The sequence below is a fragment of the Arachis stenosperma genome, chromosome 10 (assembly GCF_014773155.1).
Source record: "Arachis stenosperma cultivar V10309 chromosome 10, arast.V10309.gnm1.PFL2, whole genome shotgun sequence".
Lineage (NCBI taxonomy): Eukaryota > Viridiplantae > Streptophyta > Magnoliopsida > Fabales > Fabaceae > Arachis > Arachis stenosperma.
The window spans coordinates 81,912,125-81,924,332 of record NC_080386.1 but is presented as its reverse complement, the minus strand read 5'-3'; the positions used below and the strand labels follow the sequence as shown (position 1 = coordinate 81,924,332).

Sequence of the window (12,208 nt, the reverse complement as noted above, 5' to 3'; positions counted from 1 at the left end):
AGCTTCTCCTTCAGAGGAGGCTTCTTTAGCATTGCCGGATGCAGCTTGCAATCCAGTCAGATTCTGAGAAATCATATTAACTTGCTGAGTCAATATTTTGTCCTGAGCCAATATGACATTTAGAGTATCAATCTCAAGAACTCCTCTCTTCTGAGTCGTCCCATTGTTCACAGGATTTCTTTCAGAAGTGTACATGTACTGGTTATTTGCAACCATCTCAATGAGTTCTTGGGCTTCTACAGGTGTTTTCAGAAGAAGGGATCCACCAGCAGAATGATCCAATGACATCTTTGACATTTCAGACAAACCATCATAGAATATACATATGATGCTCCATTCTGGAAACTTGTTAGAAGGACATCTTTTGGTTAATTGCTTGTATCTTTTCCAAGCTTCATAGAGGGATTCACCTTCCTTCTGTTTGAAGGTTTGGACGTCCACTCTGAGCTTACTCATCTTTTGAGGTGGAAAGAATTTGGTCAAGAAGGCATTGACCAACTTTTCCCAAGAGTTCAGGCTTTCTTTAGGTTGTGAGTCCAACCATATCTTAGCTCTGTCTCTTACAGCAAAGGGAAAAATCATAAGTCTGTAGACCTCGGGATCAACCCCATTGGTCTTAACAGTATCACAGATCTGCAAGAATTTAGCTAAGAACTTATGAGGATCTTCTGATGCAAGTCCATGAAACTTGCAGTTCTGCTGCATTACAAGAAACTAATTGAGGCTTAAGCTCAAAGTTGTTTGCTCCAGTGGCAGAAATTGAGATGCTTCTTTCATAGAAATTGGAAGTTGGTGTAGCATAGTCACCAAGCATCTTCCTTGCATCTCTGGCATTGTTGTTGGGTTCAGCTGCCATGTCTGCTTCTTTTTTGAAATTCTCTATAAGGTCCACTCTGGAGTGTTGTGCTTTAGCTTCTCTTTGCTTCTTCTTTAGAGTCCTTTCAGGTTCAGGATCAGCTTTAACAAGAATGTTTTTATCCCTGTTTCTACTCATATGAAAAAGAAGAGAACAAAAAGGAGTAGTGGAATCCTCTATGTCACATTATAGAGATTCCTTGATGTGTCAGAAGAAAAGAAGAATAGAAGAATGAGGTAGAGAGAGAATAAGAAGAATTCGAACATAGAGGGATAGAGAGGGTTCGAATTTTTAGATAAGTGGAAGAGAATTGTTAGCAATTAAATGAAATAAATAGAAAAAAGAGGAGAGAGAGTTTTCAAAAATTTGAAAAAGGAATAAAATAAAATTAGAGTTGAAAACAATTAGTTAATAAAAAGAGATTTTTGAAGAATGGTTAGTGATTCTCGAAAATTAGAAGTGGAAAAGTGGTTAGGTGGTTTTGAAAAAGAAAAGAAATAGTAATTAGTTGAAAAAGATTTGAAAATAATTTTGAAAAGATGAGAAGTTAGAAAAAAAGATTTTGAAATCAAATTAAAAGATATATGATTGAAAAAGATTTGATTTTAAAAAGATATGATTGAAAAGATATGATTGAAAAAGATTTAATTTTAAAAAGATTTGATTTTTTTTAAAATTGATGACTTGACTAACAAGAAATTAAAAGATATGATTCTAAAATTTAAAGATTGATCCTTTCTTAATAAGAAAGTAACAAACTTGCAATTTTTTTGAATCAAAACATTAATTGTTAGCAAGGATTTTTGAAAATATGAGATAAGATTAAGAAAAAGATTTTTGAAAAATTAGTTTGAAGATTTTCAAAAACATTAAAAGAAAAATGAAAAAAAATGAAAGTTTAAAATATGTTTGATGCAAAAAGTTATGAATTAAAACATGAAAAATTGAAAAAATTGAATTGGAAACAAAATCACCTCCATTGTGTCATCCTGGCGTTAAACGCCCAGGATGCTATTCATTTTGGCGTTTAACGCCCAGAATGCTACCTCTTTGGGCGTTTAATGCCCCTGGCTGGCATTAAACGCCAGAAATACTTCTTTACTTGGCGTTTTTCTAAACACCTAGAATGCTGCCTGTTTTGGCGTTAAACACCCAGAATGCTGCTCATTCTGGCGTTTAATGCCCAGAATGATAGCTTTACTGGCGTTAAATGCCCAGAATGGTAGCCATTCTGGCGTTTAACGCCCAAAGTACCTCTTTACTGGCGTTTTGACGCCAGTGAGCTCTTTTTCTCTGTGATTCTTCTGCTTTATGTTCTGAATCTTCATTTCTCTGTATTATTTACTTGAAAAGATATCTTTTTTTGATTTTTTTGAATTTTTAATGAAGAGAGAGAAAAATAACAAATGAAGTAGAACATAAAAATGCAAGATCAAAACAAGTAATGCATGCAAGGACACTTTGAATGTCAAGATGAACACCAAGAACACTTTGAAGATCATGATGAACATCAAGAACATATTTTTGAAAATTTTTAAGAAAAGAAAGACATGCAAGACACCAAACTTAGAAATTTTGAATGTTCAAAAACTATGATTTTGAAAATGCATATGAAAAACAACATAAAACATAAAACAAGAAAATCATCAGATCGAACAAAGGAAATCATCAAGAACAACTTGAAGATCACAGAAGAACACAATGCATGAATTTTTTTCGAAAATAAAAAAAATTACCCAATCTAAGCAACAAGATGAACCGTCAGTTGTCCAAACTCGAACAATCTCCGGCAACGGCGCCAAGAACTTAGTATGGAAATTGTGATTCACTCTTTTCACAACTTTGCATAGCTGACCAGCGAGTGCACTGGGTCGTCCAAGTAATAAAACCTTACGCGAGTAAGGGTCGATCCCATAGAGATTGTTGGCTTGAAGCAAGCTATGGTCATCTTGTAGATCTCAGTCAGGTGGATTCAAATGGTTATGAGTTTTTAATAATTAAAAGGTAAATAAAACGGAAAATAACATAGAGATACTTATATACTTCATTGGTGGGAATTTCAGATAATCGTTTGGAGATGCTTTGTTGCTTCTGAACCTCTGCTTCCCTATTGCTTCCATCCAATCATGCGCACTCCCTTCCATGGCAAGCTGTAAGTTGGTGGATCACCGTTATCAATGGCTACCATCCGTCCTCTCAGTGAAAATGGTTCGGCTACGGTTCTCACCGCAGGGCTAATCATCTGTCGATTCTCGCTTGTGTTGGAATAAGATCCATTGATCCTTTTGCACACTGTCACTGCGCCCAACAGTCGCGAGTTTGAAACTCGTCACAGTCATCCCCTTCCAGATCCTACTCGGAATATCACAGACAAGGTTTAGACTTTTTAAATCTCAGGAATGCTGCCAATTGTTTCTAGCCTATACCACGAAGGTTCTGATTTCACTGATTTGAATGCTCTATTGTCAGGAGATGCTAGTCAAACGCATGGATCAGAGACCCAAGAGAACATACTCTAGCTGGCATCCAATGACTACGTTGAACATTGGTATGCGAAGTTGTGATCATCAATGGCGCCATCAACATGGTACGCTCATTGCAATCTCAACTCTTTATCACAACTCCGCACAACTAACCAGCAAGTGCACTGGGTCGTCCAAGTAATAAACCTTACGCGAGTAAGGGTCGATCCCACGGAGATTGTTGGTATGAAGCAAGCTATGGTCACCTTGTAAATCTTAGTCAGGCAGACTCAAATGGTTATGGATGATATATGAATAAAACATAAAGATAAAGATAGAGATACTTATGTATTCCATTGGTGAGAACTTCAGATAAGCGTATGAAGATGCTTTGTCCCTTCCGTCTCTTTGCTTTCCTACTGTCTTCATCCAATCCTTCTTACTCCTTTCCATGGCAAGCTTATGCAAGGGTTTCACCGTTGTCAGTGGCTACCTCCCATCCTCTCAGTGGAAATGTTCAACGCACCCTGTCACGGCACGGCTATCCATCTGTCGGTTCTCAATCAGGCCGAAATAGAATCCAATGATTCTTTTGCGTCTGTCACTAACGCCCCGCCCTCAGGAGTTTGAAGCTCGTCACAGTCATTCAATCATTGAATCCTACTCAGAATACCACAGACAAGGTTTAGACCTTCCGGATTCTCTTGAACGCCGCCATCAGTTCTAGCCTATACCACGAAGACTCTGATCTCACGGAATGGCTGGCTCGTTTGTCAGGCGAGCGCTCGGTTGTCAGGCGATCAACCATGCATCGTGTATCAGGAATCCAAGAGATATTCACCCAATCGAAGGTAGAACGGAGGTGGTTGTCAGTCACACGTTCATAGGTGAGAATGATGATGAGTGTCACGGATCATCACATTCATCAAGTTGAAGAACAAGTGATATCTTGGAACAAGAACAAGCGGAATTGAATAGAAGAACAATAGTAATTGCATTAATACTCGAGGTACAGCAGAGCTCCACACCTTAATCTATGGTGTGTAGAAACTCCACCGTTGAAAATACATAAGAACAAAAGTGATCATTGGCTTCGGCCCCAAAGAGGGAACCAGAAGAACCAAGATGAAAATACAATAGTAAAAGGTCCTATTTATAGGAAACTAGTAGCTTAAGAATTACAACGATGAGTAAATGACATAAAAATCCACTTCCGGGCCCACTTGGTGTGTGCTTGGGCTGAGCATTGAAGCATTTTCGTGTAGAGACTCTTCTTGGAGTTAAACGCCAGCTTTTATGCCAGTTTGGGCGTTTAACTCCCATTTTGGTGCCAGTTCCGGCGTTTAACTCTGGGAATTCTGAAGGTGACTTTGAACGCCGGTTTGGGCCATCAAATCTTGGGCAAAGTATGGACTATCATATATTGCTGGAAAGCCCAGGATGTCTACTTTCCAACTCTGTTGAGAGCGCGCCAATTGGGCTTCTGTAGCTCCAGAAAATTCACTTTGAGTGCAGGGAGGTCAGAATCCAACAGCATCTGCAGTCCTTTTCAGTCTCTGAATCAGATTTTTGCTCAGGTCCCTCAATTTCAGCCAGAAAATACCTGAAATCACAGAAAAACACACAAACTCATAGTAAAGTCTAGAAAAGTGAATTTTAACTAAAAACTAATAAAAATATAATAAAAACTAACTAAAACATACTAAAAACATACTAAAAACAATGCCAAAAAGCGTATAAATTATCCGCTCATCACAACACCAAACTTAAATTGTTGCTTGTCCCCAAGCAACTGAAAATCAAATAAGATAAAAAGAGAATATGCAATGAATTCCAAAAACATCTATGAAGATCAGTATTAATTAGATGAGCGGGGCTTTTAGCTTTTTGCCTCTGAATAGTTTTGGCATCTCACTCTATCCTTTGAAATTCAGAATGATTGGCTTCTTTAGGAACTCAGAATCCAGATAGTGTTATTGATTCTCCAAGTTAAGTATGATAATTCTTGAACACAGCTACTTTATGAGTCTTGGCCGTGGCCCAAAGCACTCTGTCTTCCAGTATTACCACCGGATACATACATGCCACAGAGACATAACTGGGTGAACCTTTTCAGATTGTGGCTCAGCTTTGCTAGAGTCCCCAATTAGAGGTGTCCAGGGTTCTTAAGCACACTCTTTTTGCCTTGGATCACAACTTTATTTCTTTTTTTTTTCTTTCTTTTTTTTCCTTTTTTTTTCGCATATACCCCTTTTTATTTGTATTCACTGCTTTTTCTTGCTTCAAGAATCATTTTTATGATTTTTCAGATCCTCAGTAACATGTCTCCTTTTTCATTATTCTTTCAAGAGCCAACAATTTTAACATTCATGAACCACAAATTCAAAAGACATATGCACTGTTCAAGCATACATTCAGAAAACAAAAGTATTGCCACCACATCAAAATAATTAATCTGTTATAAAATTCAAAATTCATGCAATTCTTCTCTTTTTCAATTAAGAACATTGTTTATTTAAGAGAGGTGATGGATTCATAGGACATTCATAACTTTAAGGCTTAGACACTAAGACACTAATGATCATAAGACACAAACATGGATAAACATAAGCATGAAAATTCGAAAAACAAGAAAATAAAGAACAAGGAGATTAAAGAACGGGTCCACCTTAGTGATGGCGGCTTGTTCTTCCTCTTGAAGATCTTATGGAGTGCTTGAGCTCCTCAATGTCTCTTCCTTGTCTTTGTTGCTCCTCTCTCATGATTCTTTGATCTTCTCTAATTTCATAGAGGAGAATGGAATGTTCTTGGTGCTCCACCCTTAGTTGTCCCATGTTGGAACTCAATTCTCTTAGGGAGGTGTTGATTTGCTCCCAATAGTTTTGTGGAGGAAAGTGCATCCCTTGAGGCATCTCAGGGATTTCATGATGAGTGGAGTCTCTTGTTTGCTCCATCCTTTTCTTAGTGATGGGCTTGAGGTCATGCCTTCTCAGTTGAACCGGCTTTTCTCTTGAATCTCTCTTCCATTGAGCGCCCTCTTCACAAATGTCTGTGAGGACTTGGTCCAACCTTTGATCAAAGTTGACCCTTTTTGAGTTTGAAAGGGACCTCAGGGATCACCTTCTTCATGGCCACAACTTCATAGAAGTGGTCTTGATGCACCCTTAAGATGAATCTCTCCATCTCCCATGACTCGGAGGTGAAAGCTTTTGCCTTCCCTTTCCTCTTTCTAGAGGTTTCTCCGGCCTTGGATGCCATAAATGGTTATGGAAAAACAAAAAGCAATGCTTTTACCACACCAAACTTAAAAGGTTTGCTCGTCCTCGAGCAAAAGACAAAAGAATAGAGGAGAAGAAGAAGAAAATGGAGGAGATGGAGGAGGTTGTGTGGTTCGGCCAAAAGGGGGAAGAAGTAGTGTTTAGGGTGTGTGAAGATGAAGGAGTGAAGATGGGTTTATAAAGGGGTGAAGGGAGGGGTAGGTTTCGGCCATATTGGGTGGGTTTGGGGGGGAAAGTGGTTTGAATTTGAATGGGGAGGTAGGTGGGGTTTTATGAAGGATGGATGTGAGTGGTGAAGAGAAAGATGGGATTTGATAGGTGAAGGGTTTTTGGGGGAGGGGTGTTGAGGTGATTGGTGAATGGGTGAAGAAGAAAGAGGGTGGTGGGGTTGGTGGGGATCCTGTGGGGTCCACAGATCCTGAGGTGTCAAGGAAAAGTCATCCCTGCACCAAGTGGCATGCAAAAATGCACTTTGTGCCAATTCTGGCGTTAAACGCCGGGCTGGTGCCCATTTCTGGCGTTTAACGCCAAGTTTTTGCCCATATCTGGCGTTTAACGCCAGTCTGGTGCCCCTTTCTGGCGTTAAACGCCCAGAATGGTGCCAGACTGGGCGTTAAACGCCCATCTGCTAGCCTTACTGGCGTTTAAACGCCAGTAGGTTCTTCCTCCAGGGTGTGCTGTTTTTCTCCTGTTTTTCATTCTGTTTTTGCTTTTTCAATTGATTTTGTGACTTCTCATGATCATCAACCTACAGAAAACATAAAATAACAAAGGAAAATAGGTAAAATAAAACATTGGGTTGCCTCCCAACAAGCGCTTCTTTAATGTCATTAGCTTGACATAGGGCTCTCATGGAGCCTCACAGATACTCAGAGCAATGTTGGAACCTCCCAACACCAAACTTAGAGTTTGAATGTGGGGGTTCAACACCAAACTTAGAGTTTGGTTGTGGCCTCCCAACACCAAACTTAGAGTTTGACTGTGGGAGCTCTGTTTGACTCTGTTTTGAGAGAAGCTCTTCATGCTCCCTCTCCGGGGTGACAGAGGGATATCCTTGAGCCTTAAACACAAAGGATTCCTCATTCACTTGAATGATCAGTTCACCTCTATCAACATCAATCACAGCCTTTGCTGTGGCTAGGAAGGGTCTGCCAAGGATGATGGATTCATCCATGCACTTCCCAGTCTCTAGGACTATGAAATCAGCAGTGATGTAATGGTCTTCAATCTTCACCAAAACATCCTCTACAAGTCCATAAGCTTGTTTTCTTGAATTGTCTACCATCTCTAGTGAGATTCTTGCAGCTTGTACCTCAAAGATCCCTAGCTTCTCCATTACAGAGAGAGGCATGAGGTTTACACTTGACCCTAAGTCACACAGAGCCTTCTTGAAGGTCATGGTGCCTATGGTACAAGGTATTAAAAACTTCCCAGGGTCTTGTCTCTTTTGAGGTAATTTCTGCCTAGACAAGTCATCCAGTTCTTTGGTGAGCAAAGGAGGTTTGTTCTCCCAAGTCTCATTTCCAAATAACTTGTCATTTAGCTTCATGATTGCTCCAAGGTATTTAGCAACTTGCTCTTCAGTGACATACTCATCCTCTTCAGAGGAGGAATACTCATCAGAGCTCATGAAAGGCAGAAGTAAGTCCAATGGAATCTCTATGGTCTCATTTTGAGCCTCAGATTCCCATTGTTCCTCATTGGGGAACTCATTGGAGGCCAGTGGACGCCCATTGAGGTCTCCCTCAGTGGCGTTCACTGCCTCTCCTTCCTCTCCAAATTCGGCCATGTTGATGGCCTTGCACTCTCCTTTTGGATTTTCTTCTGTATTGCTTGGAAGAGTACTATGAGGGAGTTTAGTAATTTTCTTGCTCAGCTGTCCCACTTGTGCCTCCAAATTTCTAATGGAGGACCTTGTTTCAGTCATGAAACTTTGAGTGGTTTTGATTAGATCAGAGACCATGGTTGCTAAGTCAGAGGTGTTCTTCTTAGAACTCTCTGTCTGTTGCTGAGAAGATGATGGAAAAGGCTTGCCATTGCTAAACCTGTTTCTTCCACCAATATTGTTATTGAAACCTTGTTGAGGTCTCTGTTGATCCTTCTATGAGAGATTTGGATGATTTCTCCATGAAGAATTATAGGTGTTTCCATAGGGTTCTCCCATGTAATTCACCTCTTCCATTGAAGGGTTCTCAGGATCATAAGCTTCTTCTTCAGATGAAGCATCCTTAGTACTGCTTGGTGCATTTTGCATTCCAGACAGACTTTGAGAAATCAAATTGACTTGCTGAGTCAATATTTTATTCTGAGCTAATATGGCATTCAGAGTATCAATCTCAAGAACTCTTTTCTTCTGATTTGTCCCATTGTTCACAGGATTCCTTTCAGAAGTGTACATGAATTGGTTATTTGCAACCATTTCAATTAGCTCTTGAGCTTCTGCAGGCGTCTTCTTCAAATGAAGAGATCCTCCAGCAGAGCTATCCAAAGACATTTTGGATAGTTCAGAGAGACCATCATAGAAACTACCTATGATGCTCCATTCAGAAAGCATGTCAGAAGGACATTTTCTGATCAATTGTTTGTATCTTTCCCAAGCTTCATAGAGGGATTCACCTTCCTTCTGTCTGAAGGTTTGGACTTCCACTCTAAGCTTACTCAATTTTTGAGGTGGAAAGAACTTTGCCAAGAAGGCATTGACTAGCTTTTCCCAAGAGTTCAGGCTGTCTTTAGGTTGTAAGTCCAACCATATTCTAGCTCTGCTCTTAGAGCAAAAGGGAATAGCATAAGTCTGTAGACCTCAGGGTCAACCCCATTAGTCTTGACAGTGTCACAGATTTGCAAGAATTCAGCTAAAAACTGATGAGGATCTTCCAATGGAAGTCCATGGAACTTGCAATTCTGTTGCATTAGAGAAACTAATTGAGGCTTAAGCTCAAAGTTGTTTGCTCCAATGGCAGGGATAGAGATGCTTCTCCCATAGAAGTCGGGAGTAGGTGCAGTAAAGTCACCCAGCACCTTTCTTGCATTGTTGTTATTTTCGGCTGCCATGGGTTCTTCTTCTTTGAAGATTTCTGTTAGGTCCTCTACAGAGAGTTGTGCCTTAGCTTCTCTTAGCTTTCGCTTCAAGGTCCTTTCAGGTTCAGGGTCAGCTTCAACAAGAATGCCTTTGTCTTTGTTCCTACTCATATGAAAGAGAAGAGAACAAGAAAATGTGGAATCCTCTATGTCACAGTATAGAGATTCCTTGAGGTGTCAGAGAAGAAGAAAATTAGAAGGAAGAGGTAGAAGAATTCGAACTTAATCAGATAGAGTTCGAATTGTGCATTTGAGAAGGAGTGGTACTCCATAAATAGAAGGATGTGAGAAGAGAGGAAGAAATTTTCGAAAATTAAGTGAAAGATTTTGAAAACATTTTGAAAAACTTTAATTGATTTTCGAAAACCAAGAGTGGGAAAGAAATCAAGTAATTTTTGAAAAAGATTTTGAAAAAAAAGAAACCAAAAAGATATGATTGAAAAGATATGATTTGAAAACAATTTTAAAAGGATTTGATTTTAAAAATTAATGACTTGGCTAACAAGAAAAGATATGATTCAAACATTAAACCTTTCTCAACAGAAAAGGCAACATACTTGAAATGTTGAATCAAATCATTAATTGTTAGCAAGTATCTTTGAAAAAGGAAAGAAATTGATTTTGAAAAAGATTTGATTGAAAAGATATGATTTGAAAAAGATTTGATTTTGAAAAACTTTGAAAACTTGAAAGAAAATCTGAATTAAAAACAGAATCTTCCCTCTTGTGCCATCCTGGCGTTAAACGCCCAGAATGGTGCACATTCTGGCGTTTAACGCCCAATGCACTACCTTTTTGGGCGTTAAACGCCCAACCAGGCACCCTGGCTGGCGTTTAAACGCCAGTCTGCCTTCTTCACTGGGCGTTTTGAACGCCCAGCTTTTTCTGTGTAATTCCTCTGCTGCATGTTCTGAATCTTCAGTTCCCTGTACTATTGACTTGAAAATAGAACCAAGATCAAATAAACAATGCATGCAAGACACCAAACTTAAAATAAGACACTAGACTCAAACAAGAAACATAAAAATATTTTTGGTTTTTATTATTTTTATTATTTTTTTTTTTGGTTTTTTTCGAAAATTAAGTGGAAAAAAGAAAATAAAGGTATCAAAATTCTTAATGAGAATTCCAGGAATCATGCAATGTTAGTCTAAAGCTTCAGTCTAAAGGAATTAGACATGAATAGCCAAGCTTCAGCAGGACACTGCATTCAAGAGCTAAATTGATGAGAATCAATCAGCTTTGGTGATGATAAGAACATCACCTTGAAACACTAGAATTTATTCTTAAGAACTCTGAAAAATACCTAATCTAAGCAACAAGATGAACCGTCAGTTGTCCATACACGAAACAATCCCCGACAACGGCGCCAAAAACTTGGTATGTGATGAGCGGATAATTTGTATGCTTTTTGGCATTGTTTTTAGTATGTTTTTAGTATGATCTAGTTAGTTTTTAGTATATTTTTATTAGTTTTTAGTTAAAATTCACTTTTCTGGACTTTACTATGAGTTTGTGTTTTTCTGTGATTTCAGGTATTTTCTGGCTGAAATTGAGGGACCTGAGCAAAAATCTGATTCAGAGACTGAAAAGGACTGCAGATGCTGTTGGATTCTGACCTCCCTGCACTCGAAGTGGATTTTCTGGAGCTACAGAAGCCCAATTGACGCGCTCTCAACGGCGTTGGAAAGTAGACATCCTGGGCTTTCCAGCAATATATGATAGTCCATACTTTGCCCAAGATTTGATGGCCCAAACCGGCGTTCAAAGTCACCTACAGAAATTCCAGCGTTAAACGCCGGAACTGGCACCTAAATGGGAGTTAAACGCCCAAACTGGCATAAAAGCTGGCGTTTAACTCCAAGACAAGTCTCTACACGAAAATGCTTCATTGCTCAGCCCAAGCACACACCAAGTGGGCCCGGAAGTGGATTTTATGTCATTTATCATCTCTGTACACCCTAGGCTATAGTTTATATAAGTAGGACCTTTTACTATTGTATTTTGTACACATCTTGGTAGCTATCTTCTAATTTTATGCTATCTTAGATCATTTGGGAGGCTGGCCATTCGGCCATGCCTAGACCTTGTTCTTATGTATTTTCAACGGTGGAGTTTCTACACACATAGATTAAGATGTGGAGCTCTGCTGTACCTCGAGTATTAATGCAATTACTATTGTTCTTCTATTCAATTCCACTGTTCTTTTACCAAGATATCACTTGTTCTTCAACTTGATGAAGGTGATGATTGACACTCATCATCTCCACCTATGAACAGGTGACTGACAACCATTCTTGTTCTACAAAAATTCGAGGCTTGGTGAATATCTCTTGGATTCTTTAATCGAATCTTCGTGGTATAGGCAAGACACTGATGGCGGCATTCAGAGAATCCGGAAGGTCTAACCTTGTCTGTGGTATTCTGAGTAGGATTCAATGATTGAATGACTGTGACGTGCTTCAAACCTGTACCTACTGGGCGTTAGTGACAGACGCAAAAGAGTGATTCTATTCCGGTAGGGAGGGAACCAC

General features: G+C 39.3%; 2 non-coding genes across 2 annotated transcripts; both read left to right on the top strand.

The window, feature by feature from the left end:
* The first annotated feature begins 343 nt into the window (after positions 1 to 343).
* On the top strand, positions 344 to 450 carry LOC130959047 (small nucleolar RNA R71). Its single transcript, XR_009078143.1, has one exon. It is a non-coding gene; the product is annotated as a small nucleolar RNA R71 (small nucleolar RNA).
* An 8,694-nt stretch (positions 451 to 9,144) lies between these two features.
* Positions 9,145 to 9,252, top strand: LOC130959717 (small nucleolar RNA R71). Its single transcript, XR_009078785.1, has one exon. It is a non-coding gene; the product is annotated as a small nucleolar RNA R71 (small nucleolar RNA).
* The last annotated feature ends 2,956 nt before the right edge of the window (positions 9,253 to 12,208 follow it).